General features: G+C 32.8%; 1 long non-coding RNA gene across 2 annotated transcripts; it reads left to right on the forward strand.

Annotated features, from left to right (window-relative positions):
* The first annotated feature begins 11,172 nt into the window (after nucleotides 1–11,172).
* LOC123647457 lies at nucleotides 11,173–13,663 on the forward strand. Of its 2 annotated transcripts, none has more exons than XR_006738237.1 (3): nucleotides 11,173–11,447; nucleotides 12,965–13,101; nucleotides 13,429–13,663. It is a non-coding gene; the product is annotated as an uncharacterized LOC123647457 (long non-coding RNA). The 2 variants fall into 2 exon arrangements; XR_006738236.1 differs by having other exon boundaries at nucleotides 11,411–11,447; nucleotides 12,885–13,101.
* The last annotated feature ends 418 nt before the right edge of the window (nucleotides 13,664–14,081 follow it).

Raw genomic sequence — 14,081 nt, forward strand, 5'->3', positions numbered from 1 at the left:
GTTCTGACTATCTCATGGTGACTTTTGGGAACCATTAATAATTTACTGTAAAATGTGGCTCTAAATAACTGATGACACATTTAAATCAGTTATGGTATAGCTGCTGTAATCCCAGCGAACATCCAAAACCTGCTGTCATAACTCGGAGTCCATATGTCTTTTGAGATGCAACCAAAGAACATCTAAGCACCTTCATCAAGAAGCCAATGGTTGAGATTTTGCTCATGGACCATCTGTATCTTGTTTCATCATAAGAATAATTTATAACTTGACCTTCAAAGAGATTAGGCCATTTGCTTCATCTTACAGTTGGAGTTGAGTATAACATTTCAAACATCACTTTATTATTTCAAAAACTTCCCATGAAACTAAAAATAGAAAGCAACATATACAAGTTCATTAGGTACTTGTATAAATCATTTCTGTAGTGTCACACAAAAGAATTTGCAGAGAAACCAAAACCGTGGTCATCTGGTGATGCAGAGAAAAGTTTAATCTAAAGGAAATGTGCATTTCTTCATTTAAAAAAAAATCCAGTTGGATTATTCTTAATATATACATACAGCATAAAAATTTAAATTTAAGTAGTAATTCCAAAATTATAGCTGAATCTACTAAATGACAGAAAACTCATAGATAAGTATTTATTTCTATTTGACCCTACAGTTAGATTAATATAATTCATATTTTTGTGATCTCAGTGCACTGAGAAATACATTTTGTGGAGATATGGATAAGGCTTGCTGTGATTTGCAATAGCACAGTATAGAAAAGAAAAGAAAGTTAAACACTATGAAACTATTAATACATTGATATATACTATAACAACTTGCTTGTTTATCTTATTTCAAAAATACATAATGTCTTATGTTTAAAAGAGAGACATAGACATTTAAATGAATTATCACTGCATATACAGATATAGAAAAGTCACATAACTCCATTATGTCAGCATTGAAATAAAAATATCAGAAGGAAAATAAAGAATAAAAATTAAAACTGTTGACAAACTTATGAAAGAGAAAAAAATAAAACATTTGTGGGAGAACCAAAAAGAAAAAAAAAAAACTGAACATTTAAACAAAAGTAGGATAAGAATGGTCTTATAGCAGCAGGATGTGAAAAAGGCTAAGGTCCCAATTAACCTGATGTGATCATTAGTCACTGTTTACAGGTATCAAAATATCATGTCCCCCCAACATATACATAACTGTTATATGTCAGTAAAAAAAATTTTTAAAACAGAGTAAAGTCTCTTGACATTTCAAAATTAGACTAAAGAAGAAAGAATGACAACCAAAAACACAATAATGTGCACAGTTAGAAAAAAATGGAGATGTTAGGGCCTAGCAACTCTCATGCTAAAAAGAAAAAGGAAGACAAGGTCAAAAATAACTTTCCCATTTTTAATCTTCATTGGCACTTTTCTAGACGTTACAGATCTGGTATAGTTTTTGTAAATATTATTATTATAAAATTATTCTTGAAATTAAATATAGTAAAGAGAGTTTGTACAAATAACATTTCCTTTTAAAATATACATGAGTTGCCCATGTTCATTATTTGTCTGTGTTTATTAATTGATCAACGAAAAACTAATCATTTTTTCAAAGAAAAATTTGTCCAGTTCAACCTTAAAATATAATATTGCTGCTTTGTGTAATCTTCTATGTTCATTCTATTATTTGTGCCTTTCCCTGTCATATTTTATAGGTTTATTGATGATCTGTAGTATTTATTACATTTATGCCTTTTTCCTAGTCATTAAATTTATCACTACTGAATTATATGATTGATACATTTTTAATACAAAAAAATAAAATGACTTTTAGAATTATAATGTGTAAGTTTGGGTCTCAAGAAAATAATATAAACATTTCTGCTTGAATAATTTTAATGAATTACTTCCAACAACTGCCAGCCGAGTAGAGGAAAAATACTTAGTCAAAATGTATTTCATTGAGCAATATAATTCTCTTGTCACATCTTTACATTTGGTTGATTATCAAAAATGACTTAACCATGGAGTATTACTCAGCTATAAGAAATAATGGAGATATAGAATTTCTTTTGTTCTCCTGAATAGAGCTGGAACCCATTCTACTAAGTGAAGTATCCCAAGAATGGAAAAATAAGCACCACATGTACTCACCATCAAATTGGTTTCACTGATCATCACCTAAGAGCACATTCAGGAATAACATTAATCAGGTGTCGGGCAGATGTGGGGTGGGGGGGGAGATGGATATATACATACATAATGAGTGTGATGCACACTGTCTGGGGAATGGACACGTTTGAAGCTCTGACTCGGCCGGGGCAGGGAGGGGCAAGGGAAACATACGTAACCTAAACTTTTGTACCCCCACAATATTCCGAAATAATTTTTAAAAAATGAATTAACTTATCCATTTCACATTTGTCACATTTACATCAGTTCTCAAGCTCTTTTTAAATTTTTTTTTATTTCAGCATATTACGGGGGTACAAATGTTTAGGTTACAAATTGCCTTTGCCCCACCTGAGTCAGAGCTTAAAGCGTGTCCATCCCCCAGATGGTGTGCACCACACCCATTAGGTGTGTATTTACCCATCCCCATTTTCCCCCCTCCCACCTGCCTGACACCCGATGAATGTTACTACTATTTGTGCCCTTAAGTGTTGATCAGGTAATACCAGTTTGATGGTGAGTACATGTGGTGCTTGTTTTTCCATCCTTGTGATACTTCACTTAGTAGAATGGGCTCCAGCTCTATCCAGGATAATACAAGAGGTGCTAGATCACCATTGTTTTTTGTGACTGAGTAGAACTGCATTGTATACATATAACACATTTTCTTAATCCACTCATGTACTGATGGGCACTTGGGTTGTTTCCACATCTTTGCAACTGTGAATTGTGCTGCTGTTAATATTTGCGTGCAGATGTCTTTTTTTATAGAACATCTTTTTTTTTCCTTTGCATAGATGCCCAGTAATGAGATTGCTGGATCAAATGGTAGTTCTACTTGTAGCTCTTTAAGGTGTCTCCAAATTGCTTTCCACAGAGGTTGTACTAGTTTGCAGTCCCACCAACAATGTATGAGTGTTCCTATCTCTCCATATCCATGCCAACATTTATTGTTTTGGGATTTTTTGATAAAAGCCATTCTCACTGGGGATAAATGATATCTCACTATGGTTTTGATTTGCATTTCCCTGATGATTAAAGATGTGGAACATTTTTGCATATGTTTGTCGGCCATTAGTCTATCTTCTTTTGAAAAGTTCATGTCCTTTGCCCACTTTTTGATAGGGTTGTTTGATTTTTTTCTTACTGATTGTCCTGAGTTCTATATAGATTCTAGTTACCAGCCCTTTATTGGATGTGTAGCATGTGAATATTTTCTCCCATTCTGTAGGTTGTCTGCTTGCTTTTGTGATAGTTTCCTTGGCTATGCAGAAGCTTTTTAATTTGATCAGGTCCCATTGATTTATTTTTGTTGATGCTGTGATTGCCTTTGGGGTCTTCTTCATAAATTCTCTGCCTAGACCAATGTCTATAAGAGTTTTTCCAACATTTTCTTCTAGAATTCTTATAGTTTCATGCCTTAGGTTTAAGTCTGTTATCCACCATGAGTTGATTTTTGTGAGAGGTGAGAGGTGTGGATCCTGGTTCAGTCTTCTACATGTGGCTATCCAATTTTCCCAGCACCATTTATTGAATAAGGATCTTTTTCCCAGTGTATATTTTTGTCTGCTTTGTCAAAGATTAGATGGCTATATGAGGATGGTTTTATATCTGGGTTCTCCATTCTATTCAATTGGTCTATGTCTCTGTTTTTGTGCTAGTATCATGCTGTTTTAGCTCTTTTAGTTTGAGGGTTGCATATTGTCTTTCAAAGTTTCCAAAAGACAACCTTAAACAGATGATCAAATGCATCTTTGTCCTTTCACTGTCTGGTAGATTGTGTTTTTGTTATTATCTTGATCATTACTTACAGGTTAACTAGAAATCTTTGTCACTTTGAATTTCAGCATTTCACTTAGGATTGGATCTTATCTAGATAATAGTAGCAATTTCACTAAGTGCCTATTTACTGTCTGTTGGTGCAAGTACTTGAAAGGCTCCACTGGCATATATGTATCTTTCATTCACCCCAACTGCTGCTATATATATCAGCATCTCTAAAATTCAGACTTTCTTTCTCTCAAATGTGTGCAGTGTTTTCACCTTGGTATCAAAAGCATTGTTCTCTCCTTTTCTGCATGTGAGGTAAGAAGCACATACTTTTAGCCAATCTACTAATGAACATTATTAGCAAAAATTGACCAAACAATATCATTGCACATTGATTGTGTCTTGATATACGTACCCTATATTATTATGTATAAAAGAGTTGTTAGACATATTACTATATCTCTACCATGCCTAAATCTTTTACAAGAATCTTTGTGATGACTTTTGTCCCAAAATGTTATTGGTTTAGTTAATTAATTTTATCTTTGCTTGCATATGTGGTTTTTATCAAATTAAATGCTTTTTTAAAATTTTTATAGGGGAAGGATTGTATTAAAAATGAAAGAGTAAACCAAATAAACTGTGTTAGTTTTATTATTCTAACAGGCATAGGATTTGGAGGCTGACTGCCAGGACCAAATCCCTGCTTCACAACTCACCTCCTGTGTGTCCTGGGATGCATTATTTGACCCCTACATGCTGCAATTTCCTCATCCTAAAATGGGCTACTAATAACATAAGAATATCTTTATAGTGTTATGAAGATTAAAGGAATTAGTACACATAATATGTGGAGCAGTGACTGGCCATAGTAAAACTCAATATTAGACAGTATTCTTAGAACTGTATTATTATTATTCCTTAGCACATAACACAGAAGCAATTGCCCACGCACAATCACTAGGCTTTGTAAAACTCCTTCTTCAGAAGACTTAGCCAAAATCTCATTAAAACCCTAAATAAGTGAATTTTGTTTAGGTTAGAAAGGTTACTTCTAGTTCACAGCCCCTTAAGTGGAGATTTCCAAAGGATCATTTAATTTCTCTTCATTACTCCTTGGTGGAGAGACAGCACTGAAGGTAAAAGAGTGAACATAATGTGAATAGAAAAATGAGTCTTCATTTACAGAATTCAGTACACAAAGAAAATATAGGAAAATTTAAGCTCTGTATACAATACTAAAAACAAGTTCAATATCTTATTGGAATAATGTGGTATGTTGGTATAGAATGAGCCTCTCACTCCAACAAATGATCTTAATCTTTAGTTTTCACTTCAGGGATTTTTAGATAGCTGAAAATCCCCCATGTTGTCAGGAAGGACTTCAGGGTTGTTGATGAATCCAGACAGCTATAATTCCTCAGACCTGCTGAGCACAACCTACCCTGTGACCCACCCCCCCTCAGTGGCAAGTCTATGGTGGGTGCACTGAGTCAGACTCGATGCCTTTGTGGTTATTGTTCTGTAAAAAGTACAGATTGAAGATTAGCAAAACATCAGAAATGTCACCTAGCCTTGCCTGCATTCAAACAAAATTGATGAGCTTTTACATCCAGGTATAATAGCCAGCATTTCCACTATTTTTCTTATTTATTCTAATTGCTTCATTTTGACCTTTTTATTTAGCTTACCTTTCTATCTTGACACATTGTCTTAAAAAAAAAAAACAGATGTGCTTGGACTCTTCAGAAAAGGGTCAGATTCTGGGTTTCTCAGAATCTCTAAAAATAGTGTCTCCTTGCAGTACTCCCACATAAAGAAATTACAGATAGATACCTTTCTACATCTCTATATTTTATGACCTAGGAATAAATTTCCAAATAAAGCCTGAAAAATGAAATGAAAGCCTTATATTTTATGCAATGATTTTCAAACTCCAAGTCATCCTGAAAAAGAGTAGAGAGAATTTTGATGGAAGCAGCTTAGAACAAAAGAGATGCTCTGAAGACAGCACTTTTCATCAACCTAAACGTGAAATCTGCTTTAAGTTTGAAGAAACACTCCAGTTCTGCAAACAATTTTGTATGTGTTCGGTGTTGATCTTTCAGACTAGCTTCCAGAGTCTTTCCTACCTCACACTACTTGAAAGAGTATGGACTTTCATCACCTTGGACAATCTAAAATAAACTGTGTGCCAGAAGCGAACATTTTTGAGACTATAACAGGAATCCAATGAAATCTAGTCATAATTAATAAATCACTAGGAAAGAATTGATATCTTGAAAGTTTTGAGTCACCTGATCCATGAACACAATATAGCTCTCTAGTTATTTAGATATTCTTTAATTTCCTTGAGCAATGTTATATGGTTTTCAGCATGTAGTCTTGCTCATGTTTAAACATATTTTATATTTTCAGTGCCATTGTATTTCATTTCTTATGTGATTGTAAATGGTATATTTTAGCTTCAATTTCTGACTGTTGCTAGAATTTAGAAACACATTTTTGTCAAGTCAGTTTGTAGCCTGTACCCTTGCTAAACTTACTTATTTTATCTAGTTGCTTTTTTATAAGTTTCATAGGATTTTCTACATAAACAATGATGTTTCCATGAATAACGTCAGTGATATTTCTTCCTTTCCAATCTGGACACTTTTATTTCTTTTTCTTGCTTTAAGACATTTATACATTTATTTTATTCTTAATTGAAATATATAATAATTGTACATATTTATGGGGCACATAGTGATGTTTCAGTACATATAATGTATAGTGATCAGATCAGGGCAATTAGCATATCCATCATTTTGCATATTTATCATTTCTTTGTGTTGGGAATATTCAATATCCTCTATCTAGCTATTTGAAACTACATAATATATTATTGTAATCTATAGTCATCTTACAGTGCTATAGAGCACGAGAACTTTTTCCTTCTATCTAGCTATAATTTTGTATCCTTTAATAAATCTCTCCAGCAGGATTTTTATTTTAAGGCAAGGTCTCACTATATTGTCGAGGGTAGAGTGCAGTGGTGCAATCACAGCGCCTGACAACCTTGTACTCCTGGGCTCAAGTGATCCTCCTCCCTTAGCCTCCCAAGTGGCTGGGACTACAAACTCCACCACCATGCCCAGCTTTGCAGAGGGATTTTTAAAGTGTTTCTGGCCACACACCCCGGCCAGGCATATCTTGAGCACCTCTTCAGTGTCAGTGATGATTTGCATTATTGAAATGACAAGAGTTTTGTGAGAGTAGCTGTAAATATTTATTCCTTATCTATTCTAAGCCCTCACACTACATATTGTAATTATGATTTAAAAACAAAAGACATAGAGAGGAGGTTGGGATAGAAGATATCAAAGGGATTGTGCTGCTGACAGACGGGCTCCTAGAGGCACAGTACAGCAACTTTCCGGCTATGCCCGAATTTTGGTGAGCTCAAGAGAGTGAATGCAGCACTCTGCACATGCAGCAGTGATATGGAGCCTCATTTTTCTGTCCCTATTTTTATCCTTCACAATCTATTTGTTCTTCATTCCTATTATCTGAATGGCTGGTGGAATAAATACCTTTTAAAAACACTCAGAATGTCAGTGTGTGACCTGAAAGATGTATTATACCATAATTGCATGTTCTGTAAAAATTTTTATATTGTTCATTTTTATTAGAGTCTGATTATGTGCCTCATAAGAGACAAAGCAACAATATCTGAATTATCAAAGTAGTCTTTGCCAAAATTACTTCTAACTCACCTACATGAAAAAAATGTCAGCTTGAGAATTAGATTTTCCTCAAATTACTTGTTGACATTCCTAATTCCTCTTTTCATTCAGTTAGAAAAAAAAAAAATATATATATATATATATATATATATATATATAACTAATAATGATTTAATAACACTCTGTTTCAATTGTTCTTCCAAATTCCTATGAATATGTACAAGAATTCTCAGGAAAGTTGGAAAATCAGTATTCCCCCTCATTCAAAGGTTAAAATTAGTCATGAGCTGATTCAACCCACTGTGCAAAGCATTATTTAAAAGCAATGCTCTTTGATGGGTTCTAGTTCTTCATGTAAATGCACCACTGTAATACATATTCCAGTCACTCTAAGGAAAAAGCAAATCAAAATTGGCAATGGTCTTCTGGAGGTGGAACATTTATTCTACATTTTCACTTTATAGATAAATATGAGTGCATAAAGATCTTTCATTATGAAAAGCTCATGGATCAGTTGATTCTAAAGAAACTGTAACCAAAATGTTTTGAATGAAGTTGTGAAAGCCTGGGCATTGGAAGATAAGGTGAAGAGAGAGTTCTTAAAAGGGTAGAGTAGGAAACATTTTGTTTAAAATATCTAACATTACATTACATTTAGTTTATTTACCAGAATGCTATTGTCTAGTATAAGATTAGGATAGTCAAAAGTAAGTGCTAAGAGGCTGGCTCTGAAGTTAGAAATATCAGTGCTTGAATATTATCATTTTCTAGTTTCATCACTTTGTTATTATTTAACTCTTAAAGCCCCAGTTTCCCTGTCTGTAAAATGTCATAATAGTGACAGCTACCTCATTAGGATTACAAGACATAATGCATGTGTTTAGTTTTAGGAATCACTTTAAAATAGTACTTGCTATTTTATTATTGTTCTTAATAAAATATGTTTCTGCCTACATGAGTCACTGCTTCCATGCAATAAAAAGATTTAGGATTCAACTCCTTTTTTGAATCCTCTTGATAATTTCTTTTATTTAATTTTTAACGTTGTCACAAATGGTAAGGTTTCCTTCTTTTTATGGCTGAATAATATTCACCTATCAATGGACACTTAGATTGTTTTCATGTCCTGGGTATTAATGCTGCAACAAACATGTGAGTGCAGATATTTCTTCAATATACTAATTTCATTTCCTTTGGATGTATACCCAGAAGTGGGATTGCTGGATCAGATGGTAGTTCTATTAATATTTTTAATTTTTTGAGGACCCTCCATATAACATACTGGTTTGCATAATAGCAATACTAATTTGCATTTCCACTAACAGTATACAAGGGTTCCCGTCTCTCTACATCCTTACCAATTTGTTATCGTTCATCTTTTTGATAATAGCCATCCTAACTAGTGTGAGGTCATATCTGAGCATAGTTTTGATTGGCATTTCTCTGATGATTAGTGATGTTAAGCATCTTTTCATATACCTGTTGGTCATTTGCATGTCCTCTTTGGAAAAAATAAATATTCAGGATCTTTGCCCATTTTTAATTGGGTTACTTGGTTTTTTGCTATTGAGTGAGTTTCTTATATATTTTGGATATTAACCCCTTATCAGATGTAGGTGCATCTGACAGATGCATAAAAAGCATTTGACAAAATTCAACATCTGTTCATGATTTTTTTTTAAAAAAAAACCTCTCAACAACTTAGGTATAGAAGAAATGTACCTCAACATAATAAAGTCACATATTACAAGTCCACAGTTAACATAATACTCAATGGTGAAAAGCTTTTCCTCTAAGATTGCAAACAAGACAATTATGTCCATTTTCACCACTTGTACACCACTTTCTATATTTGTATTTATATACAATTTATGGTATTGTTTTTAAAGTGCTTTAAACATTTTACATAACTTATTATTCTGTGTGTATATTCTTACAATTTATTTTTATTAACAGCATTGACATATGTAGATCTAGTTTATTCATTTTAATTTCTCTATAGTATTAGATTTTATTTTAAAACATCATTTTTATCTATTCCCCTAATAATGGATAATGAATTTGTTCCTATAGTTTCCTAGTAACATCCTTGCGCATGGCTCCTTGTGCACATGTTTGAGAGTTTACCTAGGGACGATCAATGTATTAATAAGCAACAGTTTAAACTGCTCATTTCTGAAATACTTCAGAATATTGGACATCTCCAATATTACCAGGTATGGCCCTATTGCTTTCTGTAGTATTTGCACCCATTTAAACTCCTGACAGCAATGAGTAAAAGTCACCATCTGACCACACCCTTGCCAATGCTTACTATTAGACATTTATTTATTGTCATTCCTATAGAAATTTTATCTTGATATTACTTTAACATTTCCCTGATTAGTCACGAGGTTGAACATTTTCTGTATCTTTATTGGCCCTTGGAGTTTCACCTTTTTTGAATTGTCTATAAATACATTTCCCTAATTTTCTACTACTTCTTTTTATTACTTCATGGTTTTTCTTTAGATAATAATCCATCTTCTGGTTGGCAATTTGTTTTGTATTTTTTAATTATGTATGGTGGATCTTATTTGAACCAAATTTTTTATTTTGATATAGTAAAATGTATGTGCATTTTCCTTCAGCATCTGTATTTTTGCCTTTTTTGTCCTTTATGGATATACTCTATGCAACTTATTTATGAAACACTTCCCTGCCCCCAAGCTCTCAAAGCTATTGTCTTATGTTTTATAGTAATGTTTGTATATGAAATAAGCCTGTAATTTTTCTTCTTTTTTTATCCTAGTCCAATTTTATTGTCAAGATTATACTAATAATATCATGTGAGTTGAGTATCTTTCCCACTTTTTCTATTCTCTACTATCATTTTTATTATATATGAATTGTCTTTCTTCTAAGACTTGATATAAATGGACCACATAAATATCTAGAATTTTCTCCCAACATTTTCTTATGAATATTCTCAAACATACAGCAAAGTAGTTGAAAGAATTTCAGTGAACACACCTATAACTACCACCTAAATTCTACCATTAACATTTTACTCCACTGGCTTTGTCACATGTCTGTTCATCCTTCGACCCCTCTATCCAACTAGGATTTTTGATTAGTAAGTAGATTTTAACCATTAATTCTGCTTCTTTAATCAATTCAAAATTTTTATGTTGCTATGAGAGACTTTCACTTTAGTTTTTGCAATTACTAGAATAAAGTTTTTAACATGATCCTTGTTATCTTAATTAGCTACTGTGTTTGCAACTATGTTCCATTTCTCCATTTAATTTTTTACAAATTAACTGACCATGAACTAGACCACAAAAAAATCTGAACAAATTACACCAAATTAATTTTAGACAATGTCTTCTGACCACAATGCAATAAAATTAGTAGTTAATGGAAAAAAGATATTCAAAACACCCCCAGATGCTTGGAAATTAAAAAAAAATTTCTAATAAATTTTAATACAATGTGACTTGTATACTATGTTGTTGTGTATGTTACCTGTGTTGTGTATGTTACTTGCCAGTAACATCAACTCTGTTCACATCATTCATTGCTACCAAGTGATTTGTGGTTATACCAAATATGCATTTTTCTTTGTACTACATTTGTTCAAATATCATTTATGTCCTCTTATAAGATGCTACAGTTTTATTTTTATAGGTCTCATGCTTGTATTATGTTACTAATGTTATCATCATCAGAACAAATACTTTTCAACCAAGCTTCCCTTTCCGTGGGATTCCATACAGAGTTCATCTGATTTGCTATACTCAGTAAGTGCCTCCCTTTGCTTGTTTCAACATGTCTAAAAACTGTCATCCCATCTGTTCTTATAGTGAGATGCATGTGCCAATGATTTTTATTACTCATATTTCTATTCCTATTCAGATTACTTGTTCTTTTTCTGACTCTGAAAAGTGGTTACTTTGGGACACATAGAATGATAATTGTTCATTGCTGTAACTGGTATTGCTATCTTTGAAGAACATATTCCCCTTATAATTGATGATTTTCTACCAGATATTTTTCCCTGATGTTCAGAATCAGCAACATAAAGACTTCTAAACTAAGAACACTGCACTTATGCTTTCTTCATTTTGTTAGTTACAAGATACTTATTAAATTTAAAGCTGTTTTGGGATCAAGCTTAATAAAAAGTAGTAGCTCACATGTATTGAGTGCTCATTGTGTAGCAGGACTCATTCTAGGGGATTTATATGAATTTACTCATATAGTTTTGATATGAATATTTTATTTCAAAGTAGTCATAAATAGCATTTTAACCTTTTTCCTACAGTGAGATATATTTGCTATTTATCTCACAAATTTGTTTAAGGTAGGAAAATTAATTTAGTTCATATTGTGTTAGCAGCGTTAGTGATAAATAAGTTTTCAGCATTTTCTTCTTGCCCTCACGGTTAAGATTAAGTTAAAATTGCCACAACACATTAGATTAGCATAATTTCAGTTATTATTTGCATAGGCCATGGAAAACATGCAAAGTCAGCCCAACGTAATTTATTATTTGGCCTTTAATACACTTAAACTCTTGTCATTGATTACAGAATATTATAAATGATTCTTGCAAATATTTAAAAATTTTCTTCTCCATTCATTTGGTGCTATTTATGAAAGCTATATTCACTGCCTTTGCATGTTTATTTAATAGTTTTCAGTAATGTTTAGATGGATGAGGGGAAAGTACATAAATATTTCTCACACACCCTATGAAGAAAGGATATGGCCTTATGTTTCCCTACAAACCAAGGTCTCTAATGGACAATTGTTTCCAAACGTCACTAACTATGCATTTGCACGTTTCTTAGCTCCGTAATGTATCCATACTTCACAGAGCCAAGAGATTTAGTTTTTAATTCTCTTTTGACTCAAACTCTTTAGGCTTGCCCTCAGTCTTCTTACTCTGAGCAAAAAATTCTTCTTTCTAATCACTACATAGAGAAGTGTTTGCCTTCAGGCAGGATCTGCTCCACCTCCAGTCCCTTAAAGTGTAGGGAAGAGGTTGGGGTACCTCCACAAACCCTTGCTGAGAAAAAGAAGTAAATCAAAGAAAGAAAACATAGAAGCCTTTCATGTGCATTGAAATTTCTGATTCCAGGGGATTATGATTTCTTTTGTACATTGTTCATGTTGAAGAACTGGCTTATTAATTAATGTTTGAATGGTTCATTTTCCTTCTCCCTTCAAAACAGATCATTTCCCAACCGTAGCACTGCTGATGTTTTAGCTCAGACAAGCCTTTTTGGTGAGCAGCCTGTCCTGTGCATTTCAGGATGTTTTGCAGCATTCCTGGCCTCTCCCTACTAGAGGACTGTAGCGACCACCCTCCAGTTATGACAACTGAAAATACCTCAGGACATTACTGAACAGCCCCTGGGAGGCAAAAGTACCTCCAGTTGAGGACCACTGGTATATATTATATTTAATTATATGTGTATTTAGTTATAATTATAGATAACATTAATCTAATATACAAAAAGTAAATAATTACAGAAAGCAAGGGTGGCTCTTATAACAAAATGTTTTGAAATTGAATGTTTAAAAGCACATAGAATATTTTTTAAAAATGATTTGATTGGAGAAATATTAATCCAGAACATGGGAATAATGTTAATATGACCAAGAACATTATAGCCACCAGAGCATAGAAGCTAGCTATTTTGTATTATAGTGAGCCAAATGCACTATTCATTCATTCATTCATTCAGCAATTTTGAAATGATTACTCTCTTCCAGAAACTGCAAAGAGCAGTAAATGCAGAAAAGATAAAACGAAGAGTCCTTACCATCAGGTAAAATGTTGTATGAAGAGTTTTTCTGAAGATATAATTTACATAAATTTAAGCAATATAGACAACATATGTATGAAGTAGACATCGAATAAAATTTTCATTCTAAATTTAGTCATTATCTTAATTTTTGGCAAACTGCTGTGTACTTTTGCTGGTGTCCAAAATAAAATAAAATTTCACTAATTTTAGTCAGTGGAAGATTGTTATAAATTATCAAAAATTAATTTGTAAACTACTTTTTGCCTTTCTGTTGTTATTCAAACAAAATTAATAAAATCATTGCCAATTAAACATTTTAGGAATCTGTTTCCATGACTAGATAAAAGTGACTTGAAATTGGTTTGTCATTTGTTCATGTTCATACATGTGTTTCTTCAACTTGTGTATTTCTCTTAACAGTATATATTCAAGACACATGGGGACTTCAAAAAGTTCATAGAAAATGGAATTAAAAGATAAAAATAAAAAATGTAAACTTTATTTCTCAACATAAGTTCATCAAGTTCAAGACACTTTTGTAAGCTATTATAACAGCCATTTAGTCCATGCCTAAAGAACTGAGGGCCCTGGGAATTTAACCATGTCAGTGCAGTCTTT

This window comes from Lemur catta, chromosome 11 (assembly GCF_020740605.2).
Source record: "Lemur catta isolate mLemCat1 chromosome 11, mLemCat1.pri, whole genome shotgun sequence".
Classification (NCBI taxonomy): Eukaryota; Metazoa; Chordata; class Mammalia; order Primates; family Lemuridae; genus Lemur; species Lemur catta.